This window comes from Macaca fascicularis, chromosome 16 (genome assembly GCF_037993035.2).
Source record: "Macaca fascicularis isolate 582-1 chromosome 16, T2T-MFA8v1.1".
Taxonomy (NCBI): Eukaryota; Metazoa; Chordata; class Mammalia; order Primates; family Cercopithecidae; genus Macaca; species Macaca fascicularis.
The window spans coordinates 65,879,445-65,892,882 of record NC_088390.1 but is presented as its reverse complement, the minus strand read 5'-3'; the positions used below and the strand labels follow the sequence as shown (position 1 = coordinate 65,892,882).

The 13,438-nt window shown below is 47.2% G+C and overlaps 1 protein-coding gene across 2 annotated transcripts in view; it reads left to right on the top strand.

Moving 5' to 3' along the window:
- Window positions 1-1,854: 1,854 nt before the first annotated feature.
- Window positions 1,855-13,438, top strand: part of GJC1 (gap junction protein gamma 1) — a 28,487-nt gene continuing 16,903 nt past the window's right edge. The window contains exon 1 of one of the 2 annotated variants that reach the window (XM_005584445.5): window positions 1,855-2,046. The gene's annotated coding sequence lies outside the window, so the exon portion shown is untranslated. Of the gene's footprint in view, window positions 2,047-2,413; window positions 2,626-13,438 lie in introns of those variants that run through there. The other variant, XM_045374665.3, reaches the window with a different exon arrangement.

Below are 13,438 nucleotides of genomic sequence, written 5' to 3'. Positions count from 1 at the left end.
AAGTGACATTTCTGGTTTCATGGCTTGCTTTGGGGGAGAGGGGTTCTAGTTTCTGTGACCTGCCTTGGGGAAGAGGAAATTTTATTTCTATGACTCGCTTCAGGGAGAAAGGGGCGGGAGACACGAGGGCAGGAGAAGGTCAGAGAGAGACTTTGCTTCTGCGGCCTTCCAATCTCCTTTAGTTCAAAGCACTCAGCACACCAAAGCTCCATACTTTGGGACATTGTTTTCTTTCCTTCTTTTTTAAAGAGATGGGGTCTCGCTCTGTCTTCTAGGCTGGAGTGTAGTGGCATAATCATAGCTCACTGCAGTCTCCTGAGTAGCTGGGACTACAGCCACCACACCCTGGGATATCATTTTCTGAGCCTCAACAGTAGATATTGCCAGTTTTGCATAGTCCGCTGGGTGCGGTGGCTCATGTCTGTAATCCCAGCTCTTTGGGAGGCCAAGGCGGGGAGATCACTTGAGGTCAGGATTTGAGACCAGCCTGGCCAACATGGTGAAACTCCATTTCTACTAAAAATACAAAAATTAGCCAGGCCTGTATTCCCAGCTACTCCGGAGGCTGAGGTAGAATCTCTTGAACCTGGGAAGTGGACATTACAGTGAGCCGAGATCACCCCACTGCACTCCAGCCTGGGCGACGGAGTGAGACTCTGTCACAAAAACAACAAAAACAACAAAGTGATTTATGCTAGTTTACAGTTGCAGGTTGTGAGAATTTTAATATTTTATTCAACAGGTACAATGATGTTGTTTACTGTGTTATTTTAGTTACATGTTATTTATTATTATTTCCAGGTATTTTCAGGGTTTCCACCCTGGTCATTTTATTTTTTTCACTTAGTTTTTTGAGACAGGGTCTCACTCTGTCGCTCAGGCTAGAGTGCAGTGGCGCGATCTCAGCTTACTGCAGCCTTGCCGGGCTTGAGCGATCCTCCCACCTCATGCTTGGAGTAGCTAGGATCACAGGTGCGTGTCACCACACCCGGCTAATTTTTATATTTTTTGTAGAGATGGGGGTTTTGCCATATTGCCCAGGCTGGTCTGGAACCCCTGGGCTCAAGCAATCCATCTGCCTAGGCCTCCCAAAGTGCTGGAATTACAGGCGTGAGCCACCGCATCCATCCCACACTTGTCATTTTAAATACATCTGTAGAGAGGCAATGTGATAAGACATGGGGACAGACTACAGCAATCACAGGGAGAAGTACTTAAATGCTGCTAGGCCAAGCAGGTCATGAAATGATTTAAGTAGCTGAGTGGGGACATTGCCTACCCGGACAAGGTGACTCAAGAGGAGCTGCCATGTGAAAAGAGCAGCTCAAAGTAAGCACGTTTTGACTTTTTAGGGAGGCCAGAAATCTGGATTTCAATATTTTGGTAATTAATTCATATTTTTGGAAAACACCATACTGGCCACAAAAAACTGGTCAGTGCATTAGATGCCTAGCCTTCAAGTTTTCCACTCTGCGGCTAGCCCTTAGGGCTTGGCTTTGGGTTGGGGAGTTTGACTTGCAGCAAGTAACCTCACTTGTTAGCGCTTAATTTCCTCTGGTCAAAAGGGCAAAATAATAAAAGCCTATCCATCGGCATTCTGATGCTCAGATGAGATAATTCCAGAGGTCGCCCATCTCTTTACTAAGCCTTCCTTTATTAGCCAAAGTCTCACTCTACTTAAAGCATTTGGAGAATTTTCGGTTTCCTACTGGGCATTTTAAAACTGGGGATTCCTATGCATGAAAAATTTTCCCAAGTCCTCTGAATGGGACCCTGCTGGGATGCAAAGAGTTAAGAGGAAATAGCCTATTAGGGTCTTGTTAATCCGAGAAGTTCAGGACCTGAAAAGTATCTAGAGCACTTCTAAGAGCCCCGACTCAAAGACGCTAGGGTAGCTAGATCCACCCAGGGCCCGCCAGATCCTCGAGGAATTGTAGAGCAGAACCTAGAAGGAGACATTAGCATCCCGTGCTACAATGGACCAAGGCCTCGGCGGAGCGCGCAGAAGACAACTCTGGGCCCGCTGAACCAACCCAGGATACCCAGGTAAGGCGAGAACCCACGGCGCCGTTAGCGGCCAGCTCAAACTGAGGCGCGGCTAGCAGGGGACTCTCGCCCGAAAATCAGCTTGGAGGAGAACTGCCCGGAGCGAAGTCTGCGCCCACCCGGGGTCCAAACTCCACGCGGGTGACTCACACGCGCGCCGCGCCTCCCCCGCGTCCCGGACTATCCGAGAGCCCGGCGAGGACTCGACCGCGGAAAGTTGGCGCTCCCGTCGCTTCCCGCGCGTTCCGGGGCGCCCCCTCCCACTCGAGCGCCACGTGCCGCGCGCCCCCCGCTCCCGGGCCGCGGCGGGATGCCCCCGCCCCCACCGCAGCGCGCAGTGCGCAGGCGCCTTCCCGCGGGTCCCGGCGGCGGGAGCGGGAGCGGGAGGCGGCGGCGGCGGCGGCGGGAGCGGCTTCTGCCTCGGCTGGAGACTGAGGCGAAGGCGGCAGCGGCGGAGGAGGTGGAGGAGAGGCGAGGGTGAAGGCGAAGGCGATGGCGACGCTGGGCACATGAGGCCGCGGCCGGCGGGACGGGCCGAGGCCCGGCGGAGGAGGCGGCTCCGGGGGAACCCGCCGCCGGGTGAGGGGCGGCCGCAGGGCCGGCTGAGGAGAAGCGGGCCAGGGGCGGGGTCCCAGGGGGAGGCGGGAGAACTCGTGGGGAGCCCGAAGATGGGCCGAGGAGCACCTCCGGAGGTCCAGGGAAGAGCGCGGCCGGAGCGGAGGGAGGAGGGGGGCGCCGCCGAGGGGTTCCCGCCGAGTCCGGAGGGGCGTCGCCGGCCCGCGTCCTGCCACTGCCCCCGGCGCACCCTCCCTCTTTGTCCCCAAGCGCGCGGCTCCCAAATCCGGAGGGAAACGGCTCGGGGGTGTCTTGGGCCGCGGAGTTGTCGGGGGACTGTCGGGGAGCCCGGGCAGAGGCGGCGCGCACTCGGCGGCACCCCGGCGGTGCCGACAACTACCCGGGCGGTTAGGGGCGCAGGGCGGAGCCGGGCCGCCCCTCGCCACCCGGGCGCTTCGCGGGCTGCTCTTTGTCTCCCCGACTTCGGTCCCTGAGTCTCCGGCCGCTTTCCGCATCTTCCCGCTAGAACTCCTGCCTCTCGGGGGTTAGAGGAGGGTTAGTTCGAGGGCTGGAAGCGGGAAAGCGGGGCGGAAGGACTGGGCTCATCGCCTCCTGATTAACTCGTTTTCTTTACTTAAAATGACTTTTCCCCCACTTTGTCAAACTTTAGAGAACGTGTGTGTATGTGTGTGTGTGTGTGTGTGTGTGTGTGTGTGTGTGTGTGTGTGTGTGTATCCTTAAGTCTCTAGCTTCAAAATTAAGAGTAGGCGCTACCGCTGTGATTGTGGGCAGTTGTGTGGTTGTCGACTGCGTTTGGAGCTCTGAGTTGAAAAGATTTACGTGAATGTATGGTTGAGATTTTTTTTCTTTTTTTGCGATTGTCTGATTGGGAGTACTTTTCCCTTGCGAAATGGGCGAATTTGGTTTTTCTTTTTGTTCATTGAGAACTGGTAGTAATACGGATTTCATTGTGCTCATGCTTAATTTTGTTAACATCAAGACGATGTGAAATCGAGTAAGTTTGAATAAGTTCTGGCTGAGGGTATGCCTGATAAGTCTAAATTTGTTGTATGTTTGTGTCGTGTACACGTTCAAGTGAGTATATGAAAGCGCTATAAAAAATCAAACTATATAAATGAAAGGGATTTTAATTTCCTAATAAGCAGGAAACAGCATATCTCCAGTACATTAATATCTGTAGAAAAATGCGTTAATAATGTCATTTAGGAGTAAAATATTTCTCTCCCTAGGGAGGGTTTAGGTATTATTCAGAGTAAAAGAGTAAAAAAATTTCAACCTCAGAGGGTATGGAAAAAAAACAGAAAAATACCCTTACTTCCAGAACTCCTGATTAAAATACTGTGAGTTGTGGGTTAAGTTTACTGATCTTTTTAAAAACTTAGCATAGAGTTGTATCACTGCAGTTGCTTTGGATGTCTTAAGTACTGTGTAATGGCAGAATTAAAGAAACACGAACTCTTCTGGGTAGAAGGTAAAAAGCTCCGATAAACAGATCTTAGTTTTAAGTTTTCCCCAGATTTTTGTGCCCTGAGTGCTGTAGGCAAAGGGCGTATTGAAGAGATACATAGAAGTTATATGCAAGGTCTGTTAATATTTGTCCTGATTTGTAATGGCTTAATATTATTTACTGCTTCAACTGTTGTGCAATTTTCCAAAGCATTTCAAACATCCTTTTCAAAAGTTAGCACTTTTAACTTTTGAGGTTGTGTGACTTAAGAATTGTTTTCTACCAGGTAGCCACCACAGTTCTCTTAAAAAAGAGCAAAGGACCTGGTAATTTTCTCTCTAATCAATTCATGAAGGTGAAACTGAGTTTTAGCTTTTAATTCAAAGGACTTAAGTTAACACATCTCCAACATAACAATCTTACTTATAAGCTATTATCCTTTGTCAATTAAATGTTATTCTTTTATTTGTATAAGTCAGCCAAAGGGAAGGAATGCAGGGTTCTGTTTCTGATTAGTCCACTTCCCCCCAGGTCCAGGCTTGCCTATCAATCAGTTCAGTAACGAGGATCTTAGAATACAGGATATATAATTTAAATCCAGAGCATCATTATCTTAACAAATGAGTAGTGGTTGTTCCATGCCTAATTCAATGCAAAGTGATGAGTTCCAAAAAACTATTGCTTTATTTGCATTTCGTTCACATTTCAAAATTGGTGAGGTGTGTCCTTTTTTCTTTTTCTTTTTTTTTTTTTTTTTTAAGACAAGACGTTGTTATGTTGCCCAGGCTGTCATAGTACACTGCAGCCTCAAATTCCTGGGCTCAAATCATCCTCCTGCCTCAGCCTCCTGAGTATACCCAGCTAAGTTCTTTTTTCCCCTCCTTTCCTGTCCTGTCCTTCTTTCCTATAGTTAAGCCTAACTAGGGGGTATGATTACTTATTTCTGAACTTACGCTTTTATTGTAGTGTAGAAATACATGTGGCTTCTGTTCAAAATATTTGATAAAAAATTAGGCAAAGAAAAAGTAGGATTTTTTTTTTTTTTTTTTTTTTTTTTTTTGAGACGGAGTCTGGCTCTGTCACCCAGGCTGGAGTGCAGTGGCGCGATCTCGGCTCACTGCAAGCTCCGCCTCCCGGGTTTACGCCATTCTCCTGTCTCAGCCTCCCGAGTAGCTGGGACTACAGGCGCCCGCCACCTCGCCCGGCTAGTTTTTTGTATTTTTTAGTAGAGACGGGGTTTCACCGTGTTAGCCAGGATGGTCTCGATCTCCTGACCTCGTGATCCGCCCGTCTCGGCCTCCCAAAGTGCTGGGATTACAGGCTTGAGCCACCGCGCCCGGCCAAAAGTAGGATTTTTTTTTTTTTTTTTTTTTGAGATGGAGTTTAGCTCTTGTTGCCCAGGCTGGAGTGCAGTGGCACTATCTTGGCTCACTGCAGCCTCCACCTCCCAGGTTCAAGCAATTCTCGTGCCTCAGCCTCCCAAGTAGCTGGGTTTACAGGGATGCCCCACCACGCCCAGCTAATTTTGTATTTTTTAGTAGAAACAGGGTTTCACCATGTTGGTCAGGCTGGTCTCCAACTCTTGACCTTGGGTGATCCACCTGCCTCTGCCTCCCAAAGTGCTGGGATTACAGGCATGAGCCACCACACTCGACCAGATTATTATTTTTGTAAGACCATTCCTTTGAGAATAGGTATGAGAAGATAGATTTTGGCTGGTATCATTAACCTGAAATTTAGACAGAGAAAACAGTTCTGAGCTGTTAATATCAGCTGAGTGGCAACAGTTGTTTTTCAAACATACTACTATAGCTGATGAGTTCAGCTTGTGTTGAAATAAGGACCTATTAAAATGTATTTTTAAAAATATTTTTTAAGATTTAATGCAAAAAAATTTTAAGTACAAAAAACTAGCTGGGCATTTGAGCATTGCTATTTTCTACAACTCCAAAGAATGAATGACCTGTTAGTACTGGCTGGCATACAGTTATACATTCTTGAATTTTACAAGTACTGTAGTTGGCTGAGAGCACTTCTTGGCAGTAAAGGTTTATCTTTCAGACCTGTGGAATATGTTGCCCAAAGAGTTTTCCTAAAACAAGGATATGATTATCTCTTTGCAGGTAGCATTTTACTTCTAAAGAAATGAAATGGGGCCAGGAGTGGTGGCTCATGCTTGTAATCCCAGCACTTTGGGAGGCCGAGGCGGGTGGATCACCTGAGGTCAGGAGTTCAAGACCAGCCTGGCCAACATGGTGTAAACCCCATCTCTACTAAAAATACAAAAAATTAGCTGGGTGTGGTGGCAGGCGTCTGTAATCCCAGCTACTCAGGAGGCTGAGGCGGGAAGATGGCTTGAACCTGGGAGGTGGAGGTTGCAGTTAGCCAAGATCGCATCACTGCATTCCAGCCTGGGTGACAGAGTGAGACTCTATCTCAAAAAAAAAAAAAAAAAGAGAGAGAGAGAAAGAAATGAAGTATTCTGGGAAATGGATTCTTCTCCAGCTCTCAGTTGAAGCTTTGTTCTTTGAGGCTATATTGCTTGTAACACCAGCACAATTTGGACAAAAGCATTCTGGTGCCCATTAAGTCATTCAACTTCTTTTTTTTTTTTTGAGACTGAGCCTCACTCTGTCACCCAGACTGGAGTGCAGTGGCAGGATCTTGGCTCACTGCAACCTCTGCCTCCTAGGTTCAAGCAATTCTCCTGCTTCAGCCTCGTGAGAAGCTGGGATTATAGGTGTGTGCCACCATGCCCGGCTAATTTTTGTATTTTTAGTAGATAAAGGGTTTCACCATGTTGGCTAGGCTGGTCTTGAGCTCCTGACCTCAGGTCACCGCAGCCTCTCAAAATGCTGGGTTTACAGGCGTGAACCACTGTGCCTGGCCCTTTTATTTTTTTGAGACGGAGTTTTGCTCTTGTTGCCTAGGCTGAAGTGCAGTGGCGCAATCTCGGCTCACCACAACCTCTGGCCCCTGAGTTCAAGATTCTCTTGCCTCAGCCTCCCAAGTAGCTGGGATTACAGGCATGCCCCACCATGCCCGGCTAATTTTGTATTGGTAGAGGCGAGGTTTCTCCATGTTGGTCAGGCTGGTCTCCTGACCTCGGGTGATCCACCCGCCTCCGTCTCCCGAAGTGCTGGGGGTATAGACGTGAACCACTGCGCCCAGCCCTTTTTTTTTTTTTTTAAATAATTGAGACAGAGTCTTGTCCTGTTGCCCAAGCTAAAATGTAGTGGTGCTCTCAAGAGATCCTTTCACCACAGCATCACGAGTAGCTGGGACCACAGGCCCACACTGCCATCATGCCCAGTTAATTAAAAAAATTTTTTTTGTAGAGACAGGGTCTTCTTGTGTTGCCCAGGCTGGTCTTGAACTTCTGGGCTCAAGCAGTCCTCTTGGCTTCTCAAATATGGGGATTACAGACCAAGGCACCTGGGGATTACAGACCAAGGCACCTGGCTCCTTTTTTTCCCCCCCAAAAACGTGTAAGCACTTGATTAAAACAAAACAAAAAAAATAGTTAGACTCTTTCTTTTCCCCTTTCTCACTATTGCACTTGACTAATTTTTTTTTTTCTTTTAAGACAGAGTCTTGTTCTGTCATCCAGACTGGAGTTGCAGTGGTGCAATCTCAGCTCACTGCAACCTCCGCCTCCCGGGTTCAAGCAGTTCTCCTGCCTCAGCCTCCCAAGTAGTTGGGACTACAGGCACATGCTGCCACGCCTGGCTAATTTGACTGTTTTTTTTTTTTTTTTGAGACAGAGCCTCACTCTGTCACCCAGTCTGGAGTTCAGTGGCACACATGTAATCCCAGCACTTTCAGAGGCTGAGGCTAGAGGATACCTTGAGCCCAGGAGTTTGAGACCACCCTGGGCAACATAGTGAGGGCCCTGTCTCTGCAAAAAGTAATTTGAAAATTAGCTGGATGTGGTGGCATACACCTGTGGTTTCAGCTGCTCGGGAGGATGAGGCAGGAGGGTTTTTTGAGCCCAGAAGTTGAAGGCTACAGTGAGTTGCGATCATACCATGCACTCCACCCTGGTTGACAGAGTGGGACAGTCTCTATTTGCAAAAAGAAAAGAGGCCAGGTTGTCAACCCGGGAGGCGGAGCTTGCAGTGAGCCGAGATTGCGCCACTGCACTCCAGCCTGGGCAACAGAGCGAGACTCCGTCTCAAAAAAAAAAAAAAAAAAAGAGGCCAGGCATGGCGGCTCATACCTGTAAACCCAGCACTTTGGGAGGCCAAGGCAGGCGGATCACGAGATCAGGAGTTCAAGACCATCTTGGACAACATAGTGAAACCCTGTCTCTACTAAAATACAAAAAATTAGCTGGGAGTAGTGGCGCGCGCCTGTAATCCCAACTACTCTGGAGGCTGAGGCAGGGGAATTGCTTGAACCCAGGAGGTGGAGGTTGCAGTGAGCCGAGATCGCGCCACTGCACTCCACCCTGGCGACAGAGCAAGACTCTGTCTCGAAAAAAGAAGAAAGAGCCCGGCACAGTGGCTCACACCTTGTAATCCCATCACTTTGGGAGGCCAAGGTAGGCAGGTCATGAGATGAGGAGATGGAGACCATCCTGGCTAACACTGTGAAACCCCGTCTCTACTAAAAATACGAAAAATTAGCCAGGTGTGGTGGTGCACGCTTATAGTCCCAGCTACTTGGGAGGCTGAAGCAGAAGAATCGCTTGAACCTGTGAGGCGGAGGTTGCAGTGAGCCGAGATCGTGCCACTGCACTCCAGGCTAGGCGACAGTACAAGACTCCATCTCAAAAAAAAAAAAAAAGGAAAAAGGTGCCAGGCATGGTGCCTCACACCAGTAATCACAGCACTTCAGGAGGTCAAGGCAGGAGGATTGATTGAGCCCAGGAGTTCAAGACCAACCTGGGCAATATGATGAGACCCTGTCTCTACAGAAATAAGAAATTAAAAAAAAGAAAAAAAAGAGGAAAGAGGCCAGGCACGGTGGTTCATGCCTGTAATCCCAGAACTTTGGGAAGCCGAGGCGGGGGGAATCATGAGGTCAAGAGATAGAGACCATCCTGGCCAACATGGTGAAACCCCGTGTCTACTAAAAATACAAAAATTAGCCAGGCATGGTGGCACACACCTGTAGTCACAGCTACTCGGGAGACTGAGGCAGGAGAATCACTTGAACCCGGAGGTTGCAGTGAGCCAAGATCACACCACTGCACTCAAGCCTAGTGACAGAGCAAGGCTCCATCTTAAAAAAAAAAAAAAAAAAAAGGAAAGAAATGCATAGGGTTTCAGAATAAGTTTTGATGTTTTTCCTCTGTATAAATGGGATCAACTTCACACACCCCTATTCTTATCCTCTAATCTCTAAACTATATTCAACTTCCAAATAGTTACAGAGATTATTTTCATCCACATCTGTGTAGTATTTATCAGTTTTGGCTTGATTGTTATTACTTAACTAATGAGTGATAACATTCCTTTTGGGAATGTTCAGAGTAAATTAGAGCTGAACCCTATTTTTAGGAATTCCCCTTGAGTCATTCGTGGACTTGGAATTCTTTTTTTCTTTTTTGAGACGGAGTCTCGCTCTGTCACCCAGGCTGGAGTGCAGTGGCCGGATCTCAGCTCACTGCAAGCTCCACCTTCCGGGTTTACGCCATTCTCCTGACTCAGCCTCCTGAGTAGCTGGTGGCGCCCGCCACCTCGCCCGGCTAGTTTTTTTGTATTTTTTAGTAGAGACGGGGTTTCACCGTGTTAGCCAGGATGATCTTGATCTCCTGACCTCGTGATCCGCCCGTCTCGGCCTCCCAAAGTGCTGGGATTATAGGCTTGAGCCACTGCGCCCGGCCGGACTTGGAATTCTTAATTGCCCATCCAGAGTAGGTGTTTATTTGGATTCAAAATTTTCCTTCCTGAAATTATCCATTCTGTGGCTTTGGTTACCATATATATTTTGAATACTGCCACATTTTTATCTGTAACCAGACCTCTTTTTTGATCCTGGCTGCCTGTTCCACATCTCCACGGAGATACTCAGAGGAGGTAATTTGAATTGCGTTGTCCAAAGTGAGCCCTTGATCTTGGCCCCACACCTAGACTTTCTTCAGTGTACTCTATTTTTATTAAGTGGCTCTATCATACAATTTACTGAAGCCGGGCTCTTTTTTTTTTTTTTGAGATGGAATTTCGCTCTTGTTGCCCAGGCTGGAGTGCAATGGCATGATCTTGGTTCCGTGCAACCTCTGCCTCCTAGTTTCAGGTGATTCTCCTGCCTTAGCCTCCCGAGTAGCTGAGATTACAGGTGCCTGCCACGATGTCCAGCTAATTTTTTATATTTTTAGTAGAGATGGAGTTTCACCATGTTGGTCAGGTTGGTCTCGAACTCCTGACCTCAGGTGATTCACCCGCCTTAGCCTCCCAAAGTGCTGGGATTATTTATAGGCGTGAGCCACCACAGCCTAATTTTAGAATATTTTTATTCTGTCAATAAGAAACCTGATACCCATTAGCAGTTACTCCCTATTCCCCCCATAATGGTTGTACAATATTCCATTACGGAGGTTATACCATGAATTATATATGTTTCTTATAATAAATGCCCTGCATTTGTTTAGGGTAAATTACTAAATGTGGAATTATTGATTAAAGGATATAAGCACTTTAAAGTTCTTGATAACTATTGCAAAGATGCCTTCCAGAAAAGTTGTACCAGATGACGCCATTGGTATATGATGGTATGGGTGTTTTTTTTTTTTTTTTTGAAACAGTTTCTCTCTTGTTGCCCAGGCTGGAGTGCGATCTTGGCTCACTGCAACCTCCACCTCCCGGGTGCAAATGGTTCTCCTGCCTCAGCTTCCCGAGTGGCTGGGATTACAGGCACGCACCACCACGCCCACTAATTTTGTATTTTTAGTAGAGACAGGATTTCGCCAATGTTGGTCGGGCTGGTCCCAAACTCCTGACCTCGGGTGATCCGCCTGCCTCAGCCTCCCAAAGTGCTGGGATTACAGGCATGAGCCACCGCGCCCAGCCGATGGTATGGGTTTTTAAAAAGAAATTGTATATCTTAAACGTAGTCATATTGGAAAATCATACATTTATTTTTGTCTTAGACATGTTCGTTTTTCTAGACTGAGGGTTGTTCAGAACAGTTGGTTTGACCTAATCTTAGGCTGTTTTGGACATATGTTCCAATATTGTCCTCTTTGCATGAAGACAGTTCCACTTAGGATATGTTGTGAATGAATATATTATCCCTATCCCAGGTTCCTCATACTTCTCCAGCTGGTTCCTGAAGGTTCTTACATTCAAATAGAATGGCTTTTTGCCAGCGAAAATTGGCACTTCAACCCACAATGGTGCCTTTTGTTTCCTCATTGGTTGATACAGCCAAGATCTCAAACTACTCTCTCCATGAGGTTTTATGATTTGATTCAACACAAATTATATTTTAGGTTTTTCAAATATTGTTCATAGCCAAGAGCTCTTTTGAAAACAAGTTGTTTTCATGTTTGTAGCACATAGATTACTATTTGCTGTTTAGCTGCCATAATGCTTTTGCTTAGAAATTGTCACTAGCTAGTTATTAAACATCTATTATCACTCATGTGGAATTAACTTCCACTTAAAACGTTCCAGTTAAACAACACTTCATTGTAAACCCTTTAATTGATTCCTTGTCTTTGCACATAAAGCAGTCCCGTTCAGGGGTATGAGTCACTAGGGCGATTCTTAGTGGATTGCTCAGCTCATGAGCTGGGATGCCTAGATTATTAATACCTACTTTGGAATTACAGTGAGTCAATATTGAAATTTTTTAGTTTAGTTCAACCACAAATTTTCTGAAATGATTGGGAAGTGCCTTTTTAAAATTTTAACATCTTGTTATATTGTTTAATTTTACTGCCAATACTTTGCTTTTTTCCTATCCCTAGAGTTTTAAGTTCCACATAATTTATCAGTTTGGTGAATTTTACTCTGAGATAGTTTTCATCAGATGTAAATGGAAGAGATTTTAGAAATCATCTAACTTGGCCGGGCGCGGTGGCTCACGCCTGTAATCCCAGCACTTTGGGAGGCCGAGGCGGGCGGATCACAAGGTCAGGAGATCGAGACCACGGTGAAACCCCGTCTCTACTAAAAATACAAAAAAAATTAGCCGGGCGCGGTTGTGGGCACCTGTAGTCCCAGCTACTCGGGAGGCTGAGGCAGGAGAATGGCGTGAACCTGGGAGGCGGGAGCTTGCAGTGAGCTGAGATCCGGCCACTGCACTCCAGCCTGGGCGACAGAGCGAGACTCCGTCTCAAAAAAAAAAAAAAAAAAAAAAAAGAAATCATCTAACTTGATATTTTTCATTTATTACAGAAATTAGGATATGGAAAGAACTTATTTCTGAAGTGCATGGATTACATTCTGGGATTAGAATCTCTTGCCTTCTAGTCCATTGCTTGCTTAGTTTCACAAAATTCAAGGTTAAGAATCACTTTTCACGGCCGGGTGCGGTGGCTCAAGCCTGTAATCCCAGCACTTTGGGAGGCCGAGACGGGTGGATCACGAGGTCAGGAGATCGAGACCATCCTGGCTAACCCAGTGAAACCCCGTCTCTACTAAAAAATACAAAAAACTAGCCGGGCGAGGTGGCAGGCGCCTGCAGTCCCAGCTACTCGGGAGGCTGAGGCAGGAGAATGGCGTAAACCCGGGAGGCGGAGCTTGCAGTGAGCTGAGATCTGGCCACTGCACTCCAGCCTGGGCGACAGAGCTAGACTCCATCTCAAAAAAAAAAAAAAAAAGAATCACTTTTCACCCAGGCACCGTGGCTCACGCCTGTAATCCCAGCACTTTGGGAGGCTGAGGCAGACGAATCACCTGAGGTCAGGAGTTCGAGACCAGCCTGGCCAATGTGGTGAAACCCTGTTTCTTTTTTTTTTTTTTTTTTTTTTTTGAGACGGAGTCTTGCTCTGTGCCCCAGGCTGGAGTGCAGTGGTGCGATCTCGGCTCACTGCAAGCTCCGCCCCGCCGGTTTCACACCATTCTCCTGCCTCAGCCTCCCAAGTAGCTGGGACTACAGGCGCCCGCCACCTCGCCCGGCTAATTTTCTTGTATTTTTAGTAGAGACGGGGTTTCACCGTGTTAGCCAGGATGGTCTCGATCTCCTGACCTCGTGATCCGCCCGTCTCGGCCTCCCAAAGTGCTGGGATTACAGGCTTGAGCCACCGCGCCCAGCCATGAAACCCTGTTTCTACTAAAAATACAAAAAAAAATTGGCCACTGTGGAAAACAGTGTAATGTTCCTCCACCAATTAAAAATTACCATATGATGGAGCAATTCCACTTCTGGATGTTAAAACAAAAGAACTGAATGATCAGTCAGGTGTGGTGGTGCATGCCT